A 19849-nucleotide genomic window follows, 5' to 3' on the forward strand; every position below is an offset into this window, starting at 1 on the left:
CAGCTTTAAAGCATATACATACACACACCTATGTCTGTCTGTTTGTCTGTCTATCTTTCTGGCTCTCTCCCCACACATGTATGTAAACATGTATAAAAGGAAAGGACTCTTTTTGATACACAAAGTGTATTTATAACCTTGGAAATAATAGACATGGCAAGTACTGCTATTAAAAGAGATTTCATAAATCTGTGGGAAGAGAGAGACAGTGTGGGAATAAATGCTTAGTAGAGAAATGAAAAGCAGTAGGGGGAGAGAGGGAGAAGAACGAACATGGTGTTACCCTCTGACAGGCAGAAATTTCACTATTTGTCATATGCTGAGGATGTCAAGGAATTTTAAGGCTGCACTCTTTGCATTTTTCGAGGTTATTAATGAAATAGCATAGCAAGGTGAATTACATTAAATTATTTTTTTCTAACCATTCCAGAAATCTCCGTCCAAGTTGGCACGGAGCTGGAAAGTCGTGAACTTTTGACCGGAGCTCGGATTGCTGGGAGACACATCCTCCTCGTTAGTTTCGGGTGACAGCTCACTGTACCAGAGAGATTCACTTGTAGAGAAAGAGAGAAGAGGGGGAGGAAGATTTGCCACAGCATTTTCACAGGGCAAGAAATTCCACCCAGCTCAAATGTGTGTTTGGCCTATTGCCTGAGGCCTTGTTGAACACATGACTGTCACTCTTCTGCCTATTTCTGGCCTGGATTTGGGTCCTGGTGGTTAAGCAAACCCCAGTAGTGCCTAAATTAGGCAGTCAAGTTGTGACAACACATGCTCATCTCCAACAAAGGAGAGACATCTATTTAAAAGAAAGAGAAAGAAGCTAGACCTATTCAAGGGTCAATGTCAGTCACATATAACTGACTAGTTTCTGTTTCTATTATTCAGATAACAGCTGAGGTGCCCTTTGAGATCAACCCACCTAAATAGACCACTTCCTGCCCAACAGCCATCTTGGAATGGCTGACATTGTTGGCACAACCCAAACTTGTACTTTCTATCGTGAGCAATGCAGCCCAACTGGAGAAGATGATAGGAAGGATTACGGATATCATGAATTAGAGAGGTATTCAAATGGAAGAAGTGAAAAGTGGTAGCTATATATGGCCCAACCTCTTGACTTAATGTGCTCCTGTCTTTCAGGAGATGTTAGGGACTGGAGATATTTTTCATCATTATGCGAGAACTGTACTTGAAGGCTATGAGGATCATACCTTAGGCTCATAGATTTAGATCAGGAAATGGTTTTACAATCCAACTAACTCATCTCTCTGTAGATTATTCCCCATTGACCTGAAAAGTAGTCATCTCAAGATATGAAATTTTCTAAAAATGAGGCTTCATGCAACGATAATAATGATCCATTCTTCAGTTGTGTCCAACTCTTTGTGACCTCATTTGGGGTTTTCTTGGCAGAAATCCCAGAATAGTTCACCATCTCCTTCTCCAGCTCATTTTGCAGATGAGGAAACTGAGGAAAATAGGGTCAAGTGAATTGCTCAGGGTCACACAGCCAGTGTCTGAGATCAGATTTGAACTCAGGTCTTCTTGACTCCATTCTTGGCACTCTATTCACTACACCACCTACTGCCCAATACTGATAATGACTAGTGTATATATAGTTTAAGGTCTGCACACCATTTTACAGATATTTTCTCATTTTATCCTCACAACAATCCTGGGAAATAGGTGCTATTATTTTCCCTATTTTATTGATGAGGAAAGTGAGTCAAACAGAGATTAAGTTGGTCCAGGGTCCAGTTCAATAGTCTGAGGTTTGATTTGAACTCAGGTCTCCCTAATTTCATATCTAGTGTTCTTTCCACTGGATAAAATGTTTTTTTTTTCATGGAAAAAGCTGGCACCTTGTTCGAGTTGGAATCATTGAGTATGGGGTTTTAGTGGACTACCAGTACAACATAAGTTAACAATGTAAGTTGTTGGGATTTTTACTTTTCCATTTCCTTAAGATATCATAATATATATCCTTTCTTTTTCATAGCCAAATTCTTAGAAAGCACCTCATGTGCTTGTTGCCTCACTTTCCTCACTTCCTGATCACTTCTCAGCTTTTTGCAATCTGGCTTCCAGATTGAACATACAAATGAAATTGTTCTGTCCAGTCACCAGTGATGTCTTCACTGCTAAATCTGAATAGCTTTTTTTCAGTCCTTTTTTTACTTGCCTTCAGAAGCTTCTGAAACACTCATCTTATCCTTTTTTTCAAGCTCAATTTTATTTCCAGGTCCAAATTCTCTCCTTCTCCTACCTCTGCCCAAAGCACTGAGAAAAGAAGAAAAATAAAACTCAGTATAAGTATGTATAGACATGCAAATCAAATTTCCATAGTTGGCCATGTTCCAAGAAAAAAATACAAGAAATAAAGAAAATTTACTTCACCCCGCACTCTTAGTCCATCAATTCTTTTTTCTGGAGGTAGATAGCATGTTTCATCATGAGTCCTTTGAAATTGTGGTTGGTCATTTGTGAGGATCAGAATGACTGAGTTCATCATAGTTGATTAACTTTACAATATTGCTGTTACAATATAAAGTGTTCTCCTGGTTCTGTTCACTTCACTTTATATTAATTCATGTGAGTCTTCCTAGGTTTTTCTGAAACCATCACCTTCATCATGTCTTTTAGCACAATAGTATTCCATCACATTCCTATACCATAACCATTCAGTCATTCCCCAATTGATGATATCCTCTCAATTTCTAATTCTTTGCTACCACAAAAAAGAGCTACTACATGAGCCATTCTCCTCTTTCTTTGAGTTCTTTGGGGAATAGTGGTCAGGGGATATAGAAAATGGTGAGGTTAAGTCACAGCTTTACCAACAATGCATTAGTGTACCAGTCACTCCAGCATTTGTTATTTTCCTTTTCTTTTGTCATCTTAAGTCAATCTGTTGGATGTGATGTGGCACCTCAGAGAGGTCTTAATTTGCATTTCTCAAATTATTGGTGATTTAGAGCATTTTCATATGGCTATTGATAACTTTTATTTCTTTTTCAGAAAACTGCTTATTTATGTACTTTCACCATTTGTCAATTAGGGAATGGCTTTTATTCTTGAAATTTCAACTCAGTTCCCTATATATTTTACAAGTTAGTATTTTATCAGAGAAACTTGCTGCAAAGATTTCCCCCTGGTTTCCTACTTGTCTTTTCATTTTAGCTGCATTGGTTTGTGCAAAAACTTAAAAACAATTTTATGTTATTGAAATTATCTTGTGAACCTCTTTATCTCTTGTTTGGTCATGAATGTCCTCCCTTATTCATAGATCCAACAGGTAATTTCTTCCATGCTCCATTAATTTGCTCATGATATTACTTTTAATGTCAAAATAATGTACCAATTTTGAGCTTATCTTGGTATGCAATGTGAGGTTCTGGTCTATGCCTAGTTTCTACCAGACTAATTTCTGACTTTCCCCATTGTTTATCAAACAGCGAATTCTTGCCCCAATAACTGGGCTCAAACACTAGGTAACTGTGCCTAATTGCTTCTGCATATTGTGCACCTAATCTGTTCCATTGATCAATTTTTCCATTTGTTACTCAGTGTCAAATTGTTTTGATGATTACAGATTTTTAGTATTGTTTGAGATCTGGTGCTGTAAGTACCCTTTCCATTAAAAAAAATTGATTCCCTTGATATTCTTGGCCTTTCATTTCTCCAGAAGAAATTTGTTATGATTTTTTTTTCTATTTCTACATAGTAATCTTTTGGTAATTTGCTCATGTGGCACTGAATAACTAAACTTAGATAATATTGTCATTTTAATTATATTTACTCAATTTAACCATAAGCAATTAATATTTTTCCAATTATTTAGATCTGAATTTGTGTGAAGAGTATGTTATAATAGTGTTTATATTGTTCCTATGTGTCTCTTGAAAGTTAGACTCCCAAATAATTTATACTGTCTCTTTTTATTTTAAATGAAATTTCTCTTTCTATCTCTTCATAACAGGTTTTATTGGTGATGCAGAAATGCTGATGATTTGTGTGGGTTTGTTTTATATCTTGCAAATTTTGCTGAAGTTGTTAATTGTTTTTGATTATTTTTAGTTAACTCTCCAGGGTTCTCTAAGTAAACCATAATATCATCTGTGAAGAGTGATAGTTTTGTTTCCTCATTGTCTATGCATATTTCTTCAATATCTTTTTTCTTTTCTCTATATTGCTATAGCTAGCATTTCTAGTACCATATAGAAAGGTAATGGTGATAATGGACATCATTGCTTCATCCTTGGTCTTATTGGAAAGGCTTGTAGCTTATCACCATTACAAGTAATGCTTGCATTTGGTTTTAGTTAGATACTACTTCTCATTTTAAGAAAATATTGATTCCTATGCTTTCTAGTTTTTTTTTTTTAAATAGGAATGGGCATTGCATTTTGTCAAAAACTTTTTCTGCATTTATGTATCATCTTAAGGAAAGCTCTGTTTACTTCTGTGGTTAAGTGTGTATGTGTATGTGTATGTACATGTGTGTGTGTGTTGAAATAGGAATGGAAGTTGTATTTTATTAAAACCTTTTTCCTTACCTATTGAAATAATTATATAATTTTTGTTGCTTTGTTGCTAATATATTCAGTTATGCTTATATTTTTCTCAATTGTTGAACCAGTCCTGCTGCATTCCTGATATAAATCCACCCTAGTCATAGTGTATGATCTTTGTGATATTTTGCTATAATCTCCTTACTAGCATTTTATTTAAATTTTTTCCTCAATATTCATTAGGGAAATCAGACCACAGTTTTTGCTCTTCCTCATTTAAGTATCAGAACTACATTTGTGTCATAAAAAGTTGGTAGGATTCTTTTTTACTTGTTTTCCCAAACGGTTTGTGTAGTATTGGAATTAATTTTTCTTTAAAGGTTTGGTAGAATTTACTTGTAAATCCATCTGGGAGTTTTTTTTTTCCTTAGGGAACTCATTTATGGTTTATTTAATTTATTTTTCTAAGACAGGATTATTTAAATAGTCTATTTCTTATTCTGTTAACCTGGGTAATTTATATTTTTGTAAATATTCATTTATTTCATTAAGATTGTCAGTTTCACAGGCATATTGCTCCATTGAGTCCACACCATATGCAGGCTACTATATAGACAAGTAGAAATGCATTTTGTTTATTTGACAGTAGAGAACATGGGTAGTGGAATACATGTTTTCCAAAATCACCCTAAGAAGATAATGATGGGCTATTACTAGAGATCCTGGAAATAGAGCATGGAAAATTTTCAGATGAGCTATTGATATATTCCACATTCCACATCTTAGAGATCATTTCAACAACTATAGAATTGTGTTTTTTAGAAGAAATTCAAATCCATACACTCATGGCTCTCCAAACTTCAAAGAGAAGAGAATATGTCCTCATTTTAGGACAGATTATAATCTTTGGAATTGTCCAAGATGAATATTCACGCACAGATGCAAATATATGGCAAAAATTTTAACTCAATATGAGGTCACAACTTCAAGTTTGTTGAGGGCAATGACAATGTCTTCTAGCTTTTTTTTTGTTTCCCCCACAGTTCCTTGAACATGAAGTGCTAAATTAGTGCTTTTTGTTCATGATGAGGCTCTATTAGAAGCCCAAGTTATTTAGGGAGATCATACTGAGGTTTAATCTTTTTATCACCAATAGAATGTCCTGACCACTAAAAAGAAGAGACATTTACGGAGAATAAGCCCATTTCATCAACAAACATTTATTAAATACCTATGAAGTACATTGTAGTGTTTCAGATTCTATGGCCATAACTGCATAACTGTAGCCTCTGAATACTACAAAGGAGAGAAATTTACAGATAATAAGTTTATTCCTCCCGCAAATGTTTATTAAGTACCTACTATGTGCAATGCATTGTACAAAGTTCTAAGGCCACAGACATAAAGCAGAATCAGAAGACAATTTGAATAAGGAACTGGAACTCCAGAATGAAGCTAAAGTATTAATGACAATTTATATGGAGGTAGTAATCTAAACCATGCAAATAGATGAAATTACTCAGAATAAGTGAAAGCACTCAGAATGAGAAGAAAAGAAGGGAGGAGAAGAAAGATGTCTGAGGATGTGGACTTAAGGATATTTTCATTTAGAGGGCTGGTAAAGAAACCCCAAAAATGAATAGTCATTCAGGTATTAGAACCAGGAAAGTGTGGTATCAAAAAAGCAGCAAGTCATTTCTCATTTTCAAGGTAAAGAAACTACAGAAATTATAGAGAATAATTGTTTTTAGATTACTTCAATAGTCCCTAACTCTTCCCACTTAAGTAATCCTCCACTGTCAGATGGATCCACATAAATAAAAAAGATTTCATTATGCTTTATCATGATCAAGAGCCTATACTGGATTGCCATTACTTTTAACGTGAAGTAACAAACCCTCTGCCTGGTTTGAGTGGCCCCATAATTGAGTCCCATAGGTGCAATATCAAATGGATCTTTGATCTCATTGATTTAACTGCTCCCTGTAAAGATGCAGGTTGCAATCCATTCATACCTGCCCAATCTATATGCTTCCCCTGCCATTATTCTATAAATTCATTGCAGGGAGTCCATAAAACACGCAAGAGCTTTCTCTTCTGTCTCTTGACATCACAAAGACATTGCTGAACACTCTGGCTGCCCACTTGTTATTCCACTTTCTTACCACATGACTAGCTCATCCCTCTTCCTTTCATACATTTCCCTGATAACAACTGTTATTCCTATTCTTCAAAGTTCCTTATTGGCTAAATGTTGCAACCTCTTCACATCCACCACATGCCTTTCCATTTTCTTCTCTGTGATATTTACTTTAAATTCTAGGATGACAATTATATGTCATATCTCATTGCCACACAGCAACATCAGTAGAATGTTGACATTAAAAAGATGATCCTTAGTTTCTGTTTTGTATTTTTGGAGGGGGAAAGGCAAAGCACTTGGGATTAAGTGACTTGCCCAGGTCACACAGCTAGTAAGTGTTAAGTGTCTGGGGCCAAATTTGACCTCAGGTCCTCCTGAGTCCAGGGCCAGTGCTCTATTCAGTGCTCCACCTAGCTGCCTCTGTTCCTTGGTTTCTGAAGAAAGCATGGGGACATTAAAAGTGCTTAGCAATTTCTCAAAGACAATCTAAGCTTCTCTCTTTTTTTCTGTACTATTTCAGATCTGATTCATTGTTCAAATGCATTGTTTGGATGGATGAATGAAAAAGTACTTATTTCCTGAGCTCTGCTGTTCAGAAAACTAATTGTAGATAGGATGATGGGCCTAGAGTCCAGAAAACCTGTGTTCAAATTTGGTCTTAGATACTTGCTAGCTGTGTGACCCTGGGCAAGTCACTTAACCTCTGTTTGTCTCAATTTCCTTAACTGTAAAATGTGATAACAATGGGGCAGCTAGGTGGTGCAGTGAATAGAAAACTGGCCCTGGAGTCAGGAGGACCTGTGTGCAAATCTGGCCTCAGACACTTGACACACTTACTAGCCGTGTGGCTTTGGGCAAATCACTTAACCCCAATTGTTCTCCAAAAAGCAAAAAAAAATGTGTTAACAAAAACATCTTCCTCATAGGGTTGTGAGGATCAAATGAGGTAATATTTGTAAAGCTTAGCATGTTGCCTGGTACATAGTAGGCATGATAAAAATGCTCATTCTCTTCCTTTCCCCACTTTATTTCCATTCCAACTTTTCCTACAAGCACATCTGTGGCATTAAAGTGCAAATGTGGTGGCTTCACTGTCTTGATGGAGAAAATGGTTTGTTACAATAATTTCTGAAGAATTTTTCCATTTATATTCACGTTCTTGTTCTTCTTTCTCTTTAAATACCTTGAAAAACCTTCATTTTAAAATACCCACTAAAAGCATATTACTTAGATGGATTACATGCATAATTACATACATCTTTCTCTAGTTTTGCTCTCCATTGTTTCTTCTTTATGAAATAATCCTGCTTATGATCATCCATCATCCTGCTCTGTAGGATCCTACTAACAAGTTCATTTTCTAAATAAGTGTTGTCATTGGCTATCTACACTTGAATAGTAAATCAAATATTCACCGAGTAAGGAATTTTCTGGATTCTTTTGGTCTGGTTCTAGGCAGTGGTTTGTATTATTTCAACTTCTGGATAAAATTAAATATGATTTTTTGTCACCCATTTCCAATTTTTCATTAACATTGACTTGTTTAAAAAGTTCTGGACCAAGTTTTGTCAGCTGCACATCAAATCATTTTCTGATTATTACTCTTCTAGATTTTTACTAATTGTATTCATTGCTCAGACAAGTCAGTGGCTGGATTGTATACAGACTGATTCAGCAATGACTTCTATATCAAGAATTAGTCTTCTGTCTGTTAAAAATTTGTACATTTCATTTTTATGATATACAGTGCTTGCCATATCCTACAACCACCAACTCTTTTCTCAGAGAAAGTGTCCAGCATTAGAGGAAGTGGGGAAAAGAGTGAAGGGGCATTACAAGCTAAGTATTAAACTTTGTGTTAAATTTCCTGACTAGGAAAAGATCTTTATAGCATCTTTTCATGGTCAAGTAGTTTAACCAGAGAATTTAGACTGTTCAAATGAATCTAAAAATCAGTTAAGAATGGGGGGGGGGAATCAGTGAATTAACCAGTTGTTTAGTTTATATGATGACAGCTAACAGCTGATTTGACTGACCTTCACCCCTATAACCACATATTTAGGAATTAAGGGAAAGAGTCCCAGCTCAGTTCAGAAACAACTTACCTAGCTACAGTTTATTGACGTTAAAATCACAGATACAATAAAGATACATTTGATACTCTGTGACATAATCTCCTACATTCCTTGCCTGACTAAGGCATACCACAGCACCCATCAGGAGCTGACTAGCCACAGAGAGACTGATCCCCTCCTTAAGATTGTGGTTTACATGGTTTCATATGCAGTAGTAACACCAAGAGTCTTACAAATGCACAGTTGTAGGATTATCAACCCACAAGCCCTTTTGAATGTCCCACTAAAATCTAGTAGATCTTTGTTAAACATATGTTCTGTGCTGAACGCTGAGATAAAATGAAAAACATCACCCATTCCACTTGAGGAATATGACATATACAAATGTGTGTGTATATATACATATTTGTATGTGTATGTATATGTGCATATATATGTATGTATGCATATTATATATAATATGATGAGGAGGAAAGAGAGATGACTAGTAATTAAGGGTATCAGGAAAGGCTTCCTTAGGAGGCAGCATATGAACTGAACCTTGAAGGAAGCCAGGGATTCCAAGAGACGGGGGGGGGGGGGGGGGAGGAGAGAGAGGACTGCAGGTATGGGGCACAGCCTGTGCAAAGGTATAGAAATGGGAGATAGATGGCCAAGTTTGAGAAGTACAAAGTAGGCAGTTTGATTGGAATGCAGAGTTTATTGAGGGGACTAATGTACAAAAATAGAAAGATGACTTTAAGCCTGACTGTGAAGGACTGAGAAGTACACATTTCATTCTACAGGCAACTGGTAACCAACAAAGTTTCTTGACCAGGGGAGTGATATGGCTACAGTCCTTTAGGAAGATTATTTTTGTAAATGAATTGGAATTTGAATGGCCCATTGTAGCAGCAAGCACCCTGGTGTCCCTAGGGTGGCTGCTCACATAGGTTCTTGGATCTGCTTTGATAAAGGAAAGCAACTCAAAATGGGTTAACAAGCTTACTTTAATCAGTCAAATATGTATCATTTACCTAGTTCAGAGGGAAAAGGTCAGCACCCCGAACTTCAGAATACACAGACAGAATTATCAAGTCAGAGAAACAGATCAAGTAGATAGATTTCCTAACTGTCCAACCATTACATCCATACCAAATCAACATCTGGGTTTCAACATCTGGGTTTTTCAAAGCCGGGGGGCTCTGGACAATGGCTTTCCAGAATCCATATCAAATCACAGAACACTTCTCAAAGTGAGCCCCAAAACAAAGATACACATCAGGGCTTATATAGCCTTCTCCTGGCTCAGAGAATGTAACAACCTTATTGACCCACTGGCCAATTAAAAAGTATCTACTGAAAAACAAGCCTCCCACCCCAGGCTCCAGGTGCACTTTAGCCTAGGGGCAGGGAAGATCTTTAAAATTTACCTTCCCATTACACCCATCATTAATAATCTAGAGAAAAATTATCTTATGGCTTATAACAGTTCCTTTGATGCATAGAGGGTACACCTATACATTTTTCAGTTGCACTGTATGTTTCCTCCTTTATGTCCCACATTTTACTTTGGTGAAGGGGTCAAGTATGACTAACTAGGTGGTCATACTTAACTGACTAGATTGATAGAGTGAATAGAGTGCTGGATTTGGCATCAAAACAGACTTCAGCTTAAATTCTACCTCAAACACTTAAGTAGATCTGTGACTCTCAGCAAGTCACTTAACCTTAATGGGCTACAATTTCCTAATCTGTGAAATAAGGGTGTTGGACCAGATGGCTTCTAAGTTCCTTTCCAGCTCTGATCTTTTATTCTATGGACTGATTTTGGTTTCACAGAACAAACTGAACTGACTAGTTGTTATGTGGGAAAAAAATGGTACACTAATTCATTGTTGGTGGAATTATGAACTGATATAACTATTTTGGAGGTCAATCTGGGATTATGCCCAAAGAGTTATTAAACTGTATGATCCAACAATACCACAACTAGGTCTATTTTCTTTCTTTTTTTTTAAAGCAATTGGAATTAAGTAACTTGCTCAAGGTTACACAGTCAGTTATTTCTGGGTATGGTGCTAAGTATCTGAGCCCGGATTTGATCCAGGTCATCCTGACACTGGAGCCGGTGCTCTTACTCTCTGTGCTACCTGGCCACCCTTGCTAGGTCTATTTTCAAAGATGATTAAGGAAAAGAACCTATATGTTCTAAAATATTTATAGTAGCAATCTTTGTGATGGCAAAGAACTGGAAATTTTAGAGATGCCCATCAATTGGGGAATAACTGAAGAAGTTGTGGTATATGATTGTGATTATATCATCTGTATTATAAGAAATGATGAGTTTGATGATCTTAGGAAAACACGGATAGACTTGAATGAAATAATGAAGAGTGAAATGAGTAAAGCAAGAGAATGCTGTATATAGTATCAGCAATGTTTGTTTTAAGAACAACACTGAGTGGTCATTTTGACTATTATAAATATTGATATTTATATAAATATAAATATTCAAATTAACTACAAAGGCCATAGGAAGGAAGGTGCTAATTGCATTCAGAGAAATAACTGATAAACAGAAGTCTGTATAGAATGATTTTACATATATATGCACATACATATACATATTTACATCTAATAGTAGCTATCTCTAGGGTAGGGAAGAAGAAAGAAGTAAAAAAAAAAATTTACATGATTATTATATATTTTAAAGGAATACCAAGTTGTACATAATAGATTTATAGTTTCATGTGAAATAACATCTTTTATTATACTATGTTATGGAAATGCTCATTTTATTCCATTAATTAAAAATAAATTTAAAAAATTTAAAAAGGGATCACAGTTATCCTGATGTTCATCTGAACATTTAATTAGAGTATTTTGAATTTTGTGGCCCACCACCAGGATCAACACCTCCAAATCTCATTTTCTTTACATAAATTGGATTGGTTTATGTAAAAGTGTTTACTGATAGACTTTAAAGGGAAAACAGAGACTAGTCTCTGACTTGGACTGTCTGTATAGTTCTTGAGAATTGTTTTTTGGGCCACTAGACAAGCAAAAAAAAAAAAAAGAAAAGTCAGTGGAGAAAAAAACCTTCTCCCCTAAGTAAAACAATGAAGGGACAGCTGCTCATGGGGAAATCAGATGAACAAAGAAACGAGTGTATGAAACAGTGGTATTTGCACAGATACTGCACTGATTTCAGAGTATCAGACTGCTGGTGGTGACAGAGCCATCTGTCTGATGCCTGTCTTTTTGCATTTCCCTTTCTGTCATTAGTTTTCTAAAAACACCCTGAGTGTCATTCCCTTCTTAGTGATCATACTCGGAAACAAGGTTTGTGACAGGTATGGGGGAATGGCACTGTTTGGTAGAGGCTCCCCGATGGGCTAATGGAAGATAGGAAATTATGGCAGATTATGATTGGGCAGGGTAGATGAAAACAGCTAGCCTGCTTTGAAACTAGTAGTAGTAAAACAAATATTTAGAATGCCAGTGTTGCATTAGGTCTTGGAATTTGGTGCAGACTGTGTAACACTTGATCTTTACAGATCATAGATAATAATAAAAATATTTGAAGAGAGTTGCCTGTGTAAGTGGGAAAGAGATTATTGTTGAATCAATTGGGCTACCTCTCAAGGTCAGTGAAGTATAAGGTCCACCCACTTTCTTCTATGCAAGGCCATTTCCTCTTTATTTCCCAGCACATACATTCCCTCTTCCCCACTAACTCTTCTGAGGCAGCTCTTCTGTCTCATTAAAAAAATATGCAGAAAATAGTGCCCCACAAAACTATTTCCAAATGTTTTTAGTTTGGGCTTTGGCTGCAATGACTCTTTTCTGGTGACTACTTGAGCTTGGTTTTATGGCACTGGGTTTTGGGAGGTCAGATTTCAAGGCTACATTTGAAATAATCTCCTTGAAATCTCATTTCTAAAAAAAGGACTAAGTTATTATTGTGAATATTACTAAATGTTCAAGACTGTGTGTAAATGAAAGTTTAAGAACCTACATAATACTGTGAGTCACATAATGCCCCTACCCAAACAATTTGCTGTTTTCTAAAAGTGGAATGGAATGAAAGAAATGAGTTATTTTGAGCATTATGGTTTTAGGCACCAACATCTCTCAGAGTGATGGAGAATATAAATATGTACTCTGCATGTTGTTCTCTCTCTCTATGTATGTATGTATACACACATATAAATAGTTAATTGACTTGGATGCATATTTGTCATTCTAGAAGTTAAGTGTAAGCCATGTGAGGGCAAAGAAAACATCCTTTGTGTTACATCAACACCAGTACAGTAAGGACATTCATGTACACAGTGGACTGTCTGTAAGCATTTACTGATAATGGTATGAGAATAGAGGAATTCTGCCTCCAAGTCTCAAGAGATGTGCAATACAGTAGGGCCCTGGATACAGAGAAATCTGATTGATATTGCAATTAATTAGAATTCTCAATATATTTTAGTGAACTTCCTAATGGTATTAAACTGAAATTTATTATTTCTTCTCTCAGATTAGAGCAGCAAATACTCTTATAGAATTTAGAATTACAAGGGATCTTAGAAACCATTTAGTTCAATTCCCTTGTTTGACAGATGAGGAAACTGATACAGAGAGAAACAAATGGACTTGCTGATGACCATTCTATTAGTGACAAAGCAGGGGTGTACCAGAGCTGGTTCTCACTGGCTCGCGAGCAGATTGCTGAATTTTCAGTGAGACAATTTACACCTCAGAAGTCATGGACTTTTTTTTCTAAACAAGAAAGTATTAATAATACAGATTAAACCTAAAAGTCTATGTGCATACTTTTTTGGGGGGTGGGAGAGTTTTGTTGTTAAATATTTATAAACAAACCCCTGTATTGCTCTGGAAGCATTGCTTGAGCTCAGCAAAAATATAGTAGGTGGCTCAGGGAATGAAGTCATCACCAGACTGGAGTCTTGTGACTTTATGTTAGAATAGGAATAAGATTAACATTAGTAACTGGTATTTCTATATTTGCAAAGCATTTTGCATCCATTTCTTATTTGAGCTTCATAACACCCATAGATGAAACCCAAATATCCTGACTCCTAGTCCATATCACATTAGGCCTTTTTCAGCTAATCTATTTACTTGTTATGAGAAATAGCATCAGAATGTAACATTGTGATGGTGTATTTTTTTTTTCATTTTCCTTTTTGCTTTTTGGAGGGGGAAAGGCAGGGCAATTGAGGTTAAGTGACTTGCCCAAGGTCACATGGCTAGTAAGTGTTAAATGTCTGAGACTGGATTTGAACTAAGGTTCTCCTGACTCCAGGGCTGGTGCTCTATTCACTGCCCCACCTAGCCGCCCCCAATGGTGTGTTTCTTTTAAAGGAGGTAATGACTTTATTTTTATTTTTCCCCACTCAATGGCATTTTTTTCCCACTTACATGTAAAGATAATTTTTAACATTCACTTTTATAAGATTTTGAATTCCAAATTTTTCTCCCTCCCTCAGATGGCAAACAATCTTATACAGGCTATACATATACAATCTTATACAGGCTATATACATGATTGTACATGGATACAATCATATTAAATATATGTCCACATTAATCATGTTATGAAAGAAGAATCAGAAAAAAAGGAAAAAACCATGAAAAAGAAAAAAAAATACTATGCTTCGATCTGCATTCAGACTCCATAGTTCTTTCTCTGGATGCCAATAGCTTTTTCCATCATGAGTCTTTTGAAATTGCCTTAGATCATTGTGTCACTAAGAAGAGCTAAGTCTATCAAAGTTAATCATGTGATGATATTTTGTGATGGTTGAGTAATACATTCTAGGTTAGGAAATGTAAAATGAATTATTTTTGTATCAAGGAAAGAATGCTAGACTCCAGGTAAGATCTGGGGACTACTGTTGATTTGGTCAATACCTAGATATATGCAGCACAGACAGGATTGAAGTTTACTCTCCCAACCCACATTCCAACTGATAGATCCCCAGAACCCAGGTCCTGCTTTCTTCAGAGTTCTAAGAGTGTTTGTTTAATGTTTTCTCACAAGTCAGCATCCAGCATGTTTTCTCCTCAATATCATTAGCATGTCCCTGATATGAATCACCAGTTAATATTGCCTCAACATTAATCTGAACAGTCATCTCTTCAATATAATTTCTAACCAGTAAATATAAATTCATTTCTACCAAGGGATATTTACTGAGGAGTTACAGAAAGACCTGTAATTCAAACACCTTTGAAACTGACAGTACCTTCCTCTACCACCTGTCAAGGATTACTGGATTACCAGAGAAAATAGACTTAAAGTGGCTGCTATTAAATATCTCCCCTTGTGTCCCATCAAGTTTGCATCCAGCTGAGGTGTGGCTAATGGAGGAGTTGTTCCATTGGTGGTAGAAAAAGGTGTCTGGCTATTAGGTGATCCTAATGTTGGGTTGGGTCAAGAGAATGTCATTCTTTAGGGCTAGTTGCACCAAGCTTGCTTACAAGCAGACACTTTTCCTGGACTTTAGTTGCAAGATTTCTGATGGTTCTTTCAAACTTTTGGTTATGACCTGGTATTTTTATCTCTGATTAACTGACAAAGAGAAAGAAGAAACATATGAGAAACAGTATGTATGTGCTTACAGTATACATGACAGTCTATATATGCTCAGGCACAGACCTGGGTAGAGAGATAAGGCAGCTTGGTAGCAGCACCTGCCATCTCTCTCCAAATCTGGAGGCTTACAGTAGTTTCCTTAATTGCCACCAGGGAAGAGAGATTTGATCTGGTTTTGTCTTTTGTATGCACACTCAGTTCTGGTTCAGTTATTTAAAAAGCTTTTTTTATTATCATAGAAACCAACAGGACACCGTTACAGAGTACTTGTGCATACTCAGAATCAGAGACAGGACCCCTCTGTTATACTACATCATGCATTTCCTAAAGCAAACTCAGACAGTCTCCAAGTGGAAATTCATCTAGCGAAAACAAAAACAAAAAACTGCACATGCCCCCAAAATAGGATCCCACAGATCAATCTTTCCCTGCTATATGTTGACCTTGACCAAGTCACTTCCCTTCTCTTGGCCTCAGTTTCCTTAGTTGCATAATAAGGATATTGGACTAGATCATCTCTAGGTCTTTTCCAGTTTTGATTCTATAGCACAGGGAGAATAATCCACTTGCCCAGGCTACATTAAATAAATTATATTAATGTGATATTGTACTGAATGTCATTTTGCTGACTTCAAGTTGCCAAAGTGTCTTCCAGCTCACTATGAACCACCTGGTCCCTAGCCAAGGAACAAGCCCAGTAATCGGCCTGCTGTGGATCATTTCCCATGTGAACCATCTCGAAACAGAGAAAGACATAGAACGACTACAGAACATTCTAACAGGCCCATGGCAATATACATATAATGCAACTGCTGTGTGTAGAAACCCCTTTTCTTTTTCTGCTGGAAAAAAAGAAGACAGTCTCATAAGTGGGATGTTACCTTAGCCTGATGTAGTGGGTCTAGGGCAAATTCTTTTAAACAACTTTTTAATTTATCTTGTAAAGAGCCGAACAGCATCACACCATTGGAATGAACCCTTCTATGAAAGGTCAAATCACTCAAGGGTTCCTAAGAGGGTGAAATCTAGAGAAGGCTTTGAAAAACCGATAGGTAATGAGCAAACTGATGAGACCAGAGGAGGAACTGAGTGTTTAAAGGAAGCAAAATGTGTGTGATTCTTCCCTTTTCCAGTCTGAAATGACATTTCTAAATATGAATAATCCAAAGAGTGAAAAAAGTAGACGATGAACATTGAACCAACATAGGTTTTCTTTTTTTTAAAATGTAAGTGTTGCTAGAAGAAAGTTTCTCTTGACTCCACTTATTCAAAAAACCTTTGGAGAAGACCTAAGTTATACGGAAGCTGTTGTGTTTTATGGGCTGATAAAAACAGACATAAGCCTGCTTTGTACACATAGAACTGATAGTCTGGGAGAAGGCCCTTTATATAAAAAGAGAGTGAATCACCAGTGGAGCCTGAAACATGACTTTAGAGATTACTAGTTGACTAGCAATCCTGAACCTGTTGAAGTCTGTTTCCCCCACCCCCAAATCTTGGGTACACATAAGACTATATACCCTTTCCTCCATCACAAACTCTTAGATGGTCACTTCCTTCAAAAGTCTGCATAATTTCTATCCTAATAAACTATTCTTCCCTTTAGTGAAGAGTAGACTCTGATTGGTTTCTTTTGAAATGAGCATGTTTAGTTGGAAAAAATACTGCTATTAGGTCTATGCCCTAAAAAGATCAAAGAAAGAAAAAAAGGGCCCATACAATAAAGTATTTATAACAGCTCTTTTTGAGGTGGCAAAGTATTAGAAACTGAGGAGATGTCCATTAATTGGGGAATATTTGAACAAGTTATGGCATAGTAAAGTGATGGAATACTATTGTGCTATAAAAAATAATAAAGGGGATGGTTTCAGAAAAACCTGGGAAGGCTGTTACAGAGTGACGTGAGTAGAGCCAGGAGAACAATTAATACAATAACAACAACATTGCATAGCTAAACAATTTTGAAAAACTTAGTAACTCTGATCAAGACAATCACCAATTGCAATTCCAAAGGATTCATGATGACACATGCTGTTCACCTCTAGAGAATGAGAGACAGCAGATAGTCTTGGAGTACAGATTGAAGCATCTTCCCCTTCACTTTCTCTTTCCCTTTCTCCTTCTCTTTCCTTTTTCTCTACCTTTCCCTTTCCTTTTCCCTTTCCCCTTTCTGAACAATGCAGGAAGTTGTTTTGTTCAAGGATATATATTTTTAATGGGTTTTGTTTTTCTTGCTTTTTCAATGGATGAGGGAGGGGAAGTGGGAGGGAGAGATTTCAGAACTGAAACTAAAATAATTTTTTAAAAATCTCATAAAATATCTGAGTTCTAGTCCTGAATCTGCCACTGTTTTATCAACCTCTCTCAATTTCCCTAATTATTAAGGGACTAGATTAAATAAGGGGTGGGGAACATGTGGCCTCTGTGAGGCAATGTGGCCCTTTAGGTCCTTGGGTATGACCTTTTGACAGAATCTAAGTTTTACAGAACAAATTATTTTATTAAGGGGATTTGTTCTGTGAAATTTGGAGTCAGTCAAAGGGCCGTACTCAAGGACTGAGAGAACCACATGTGGCCTCCAGGCCACAGGTTCCCCACCCTTAGATTAGATGATATCTATGGTCCCTTCCAGATCCAAAGTCTTAAGTCTATGTTCCTATGGGGAGCCAAAATATTTATGTGGGGATTTTCCTCATGCGTTTTCTCAATTTGTATTGTCATTTCTTTTTGGCTTCTTCCTTTTCTTTATATAAATATTGATCTAGCCCACATATTGAAAATAAATAGAAATCATTTCAAGTGCCCAATGGCTTTTGTATCTGAGGTTATTTGTTGGTAGAGATAATGCTTGCATTTTTGTAATTAGCCACACGAGGGAGCTAAAATTTAAAGAGGTTAAGCCTATTTTCCAAAATGAAACTGTATCCACTCTTCTACAACCAGGCTGAGTAGCATGGTACATTTGATAAAGATCTGGCTCTGGAGTCAGTGGATGTGGGTTCAAACTTTACCAGTAATGATTACTACATGTAGTACACTGGGCAAGTCAATTAACATCCTTGGGTCTCAGCTTCTCCATGTGTAAAATGAGGTCCCTCCTAAGTTCTAGATCTGTGATACCATGATGCTGAGGAACACAAAGGCAATGACCAACACAGTTCTAGAGACAAATTTGAAAAGGATCCTTAAAAAAATCCCATTAAATGAACTAAGAAAGACTGTAATGTACAAGTGCACAGCTATGAAAATTCCAGTGAGCTGAACTCTGATTCTCTGGTGGGTGAATGGGGGCTGTGGTAACATAAATTCTCAGAAGGATGGCTTCTGAAAATTTTGTTGAAGGTGGGAGACTGGATTTTCCTTATGATATTGTATTTTGTCACTCTTTAGAGTAGGAAAATATAACCTCAATAAATAAGTAGCATAATTGTATAATAACTGTAAACCTTACTACAATTGTGACTTGTACCTTTAAAAATGTTCTTCTAAGTTTTTAATCACATAAAAATATCAGTGATACCATATTTCCAAAGAAGTTACAGAAGAGCTTATTCTAGAGAATTAGCCTATGATTGGTGTTTTTCTGTGGTTGTTGAGAAGAGAACAATTGAGAGATCTAGGCAGAGCCAGAAGAAAGAGAATCTTAAATATTCCTCTATCAATGGTTGGACAAGGTTCGGATTATTGGATGGGTTAAGGTATTTTCAGCTATGAAATCACTCTATCAAATTGGTTTTAATGTGTTTAATCTCTGTAAGTTTAAAAATGTCTTTGGATAGAGAGGCTTAAAGCTTGGGAGGCTTATTTCTGGCCATGTATACTTAATAAAAACAGGGAATGTGAACAAAGGATTGTTTTTGAAATATTCCTTAGTCACGTTTCCACTTGCCCTCATTTGTGCCTTGCCTAACTTCCTACATTTCATTTACATGGGAGACTAAAGTAATTTGGAAAGTTCAAAATATCTGTAGTGTCTTCAAATCTCTTGGGGAGTTGTTTGTTTGTTTGTTTGTTTTGCAAGAGCCCTGGAACAATTTTTGAGAGCATAGGTTCTCTATGAGGGGTTGAATGTAAGTTATGAAGAATTTCTAACACTAAGTCAAATAGCTGTCTGGAACAAATATTGGGATTCAGGTTCAGAGTTTCTATGACTGCAGACTCTGTTTAGGTAACTAACTTTTCGACATTACAAGACAACTTGGCCACACTTTCTGTCTGGACAGAAAAGATGTTAACAGCCAAGTCTCTGGGAACTTAGAGAACTTCCTCTCCTCAGCAAGAAAAAAAATTGAGGATTCTTTTCTAGTACGACATTGAGACTTTCCCATGCCACAGAAAGCTTCTTATTGGGAAAATCTCATCATCCTACAGCAGCTTTGGTATACTACCTCATCTATACCCTCTACCCCTCTGATTGGAGGGTAGGATCATGAACTCCAAAAACTCTGTTTAAGTAGAGAATTCAGCTCAGAAATGAATCTCATTTCTCAGCTGACTGCACTACTTTGGGACTTATCTGACT

The 19849-nt window shown here is 36.5% G+C and overlaps 1 long non-coding RNA gene across 3 annotated transcripts in view; it reads left to right on the forward strand.

The window, feature by feature from the left end:
• Window positions 1-19849, forward strand: part of LOC138152907 (uncharacterized) — a 123480-nt gene that overhangs the window by 49566 nt on the left and 54065 nt on the right. Inside the window, exon 6 of one of the 3 annotated variants that reach the window (XR_011166228.1) lies at window positions 431-2640. The exons of the other annotated variants lie outside the window; for them this stretch is intronic. This is a non-coding gene — a long non-coding RNA (uncharacterized lncRNA). Of the gene's footprint in view, window positions 1-430; window positions 2641-19849 lie in introns of those variants that run through there. 3 annotated transcript variants of the gene reach the window in all.

The sequence above is a fragment of the Petaurus breviceps genome, unplaced genomic scaffold (assembly GCF_028583685.1).
Source record: "Petaurus breviceps papuanus isolate PSGF00001 unplaced genomic scaffold, PetGlider_PUasm1.0 90977, whole genome shotgun sequence".
In the NCBI taxonomy this organism is placed as follows: domain Eukaryota; kingdom Metazoa; phylum Chordata; class Mammalia; order Diprotodontia; family Petauridae; genus Petaurus; species Petaurus breviceps.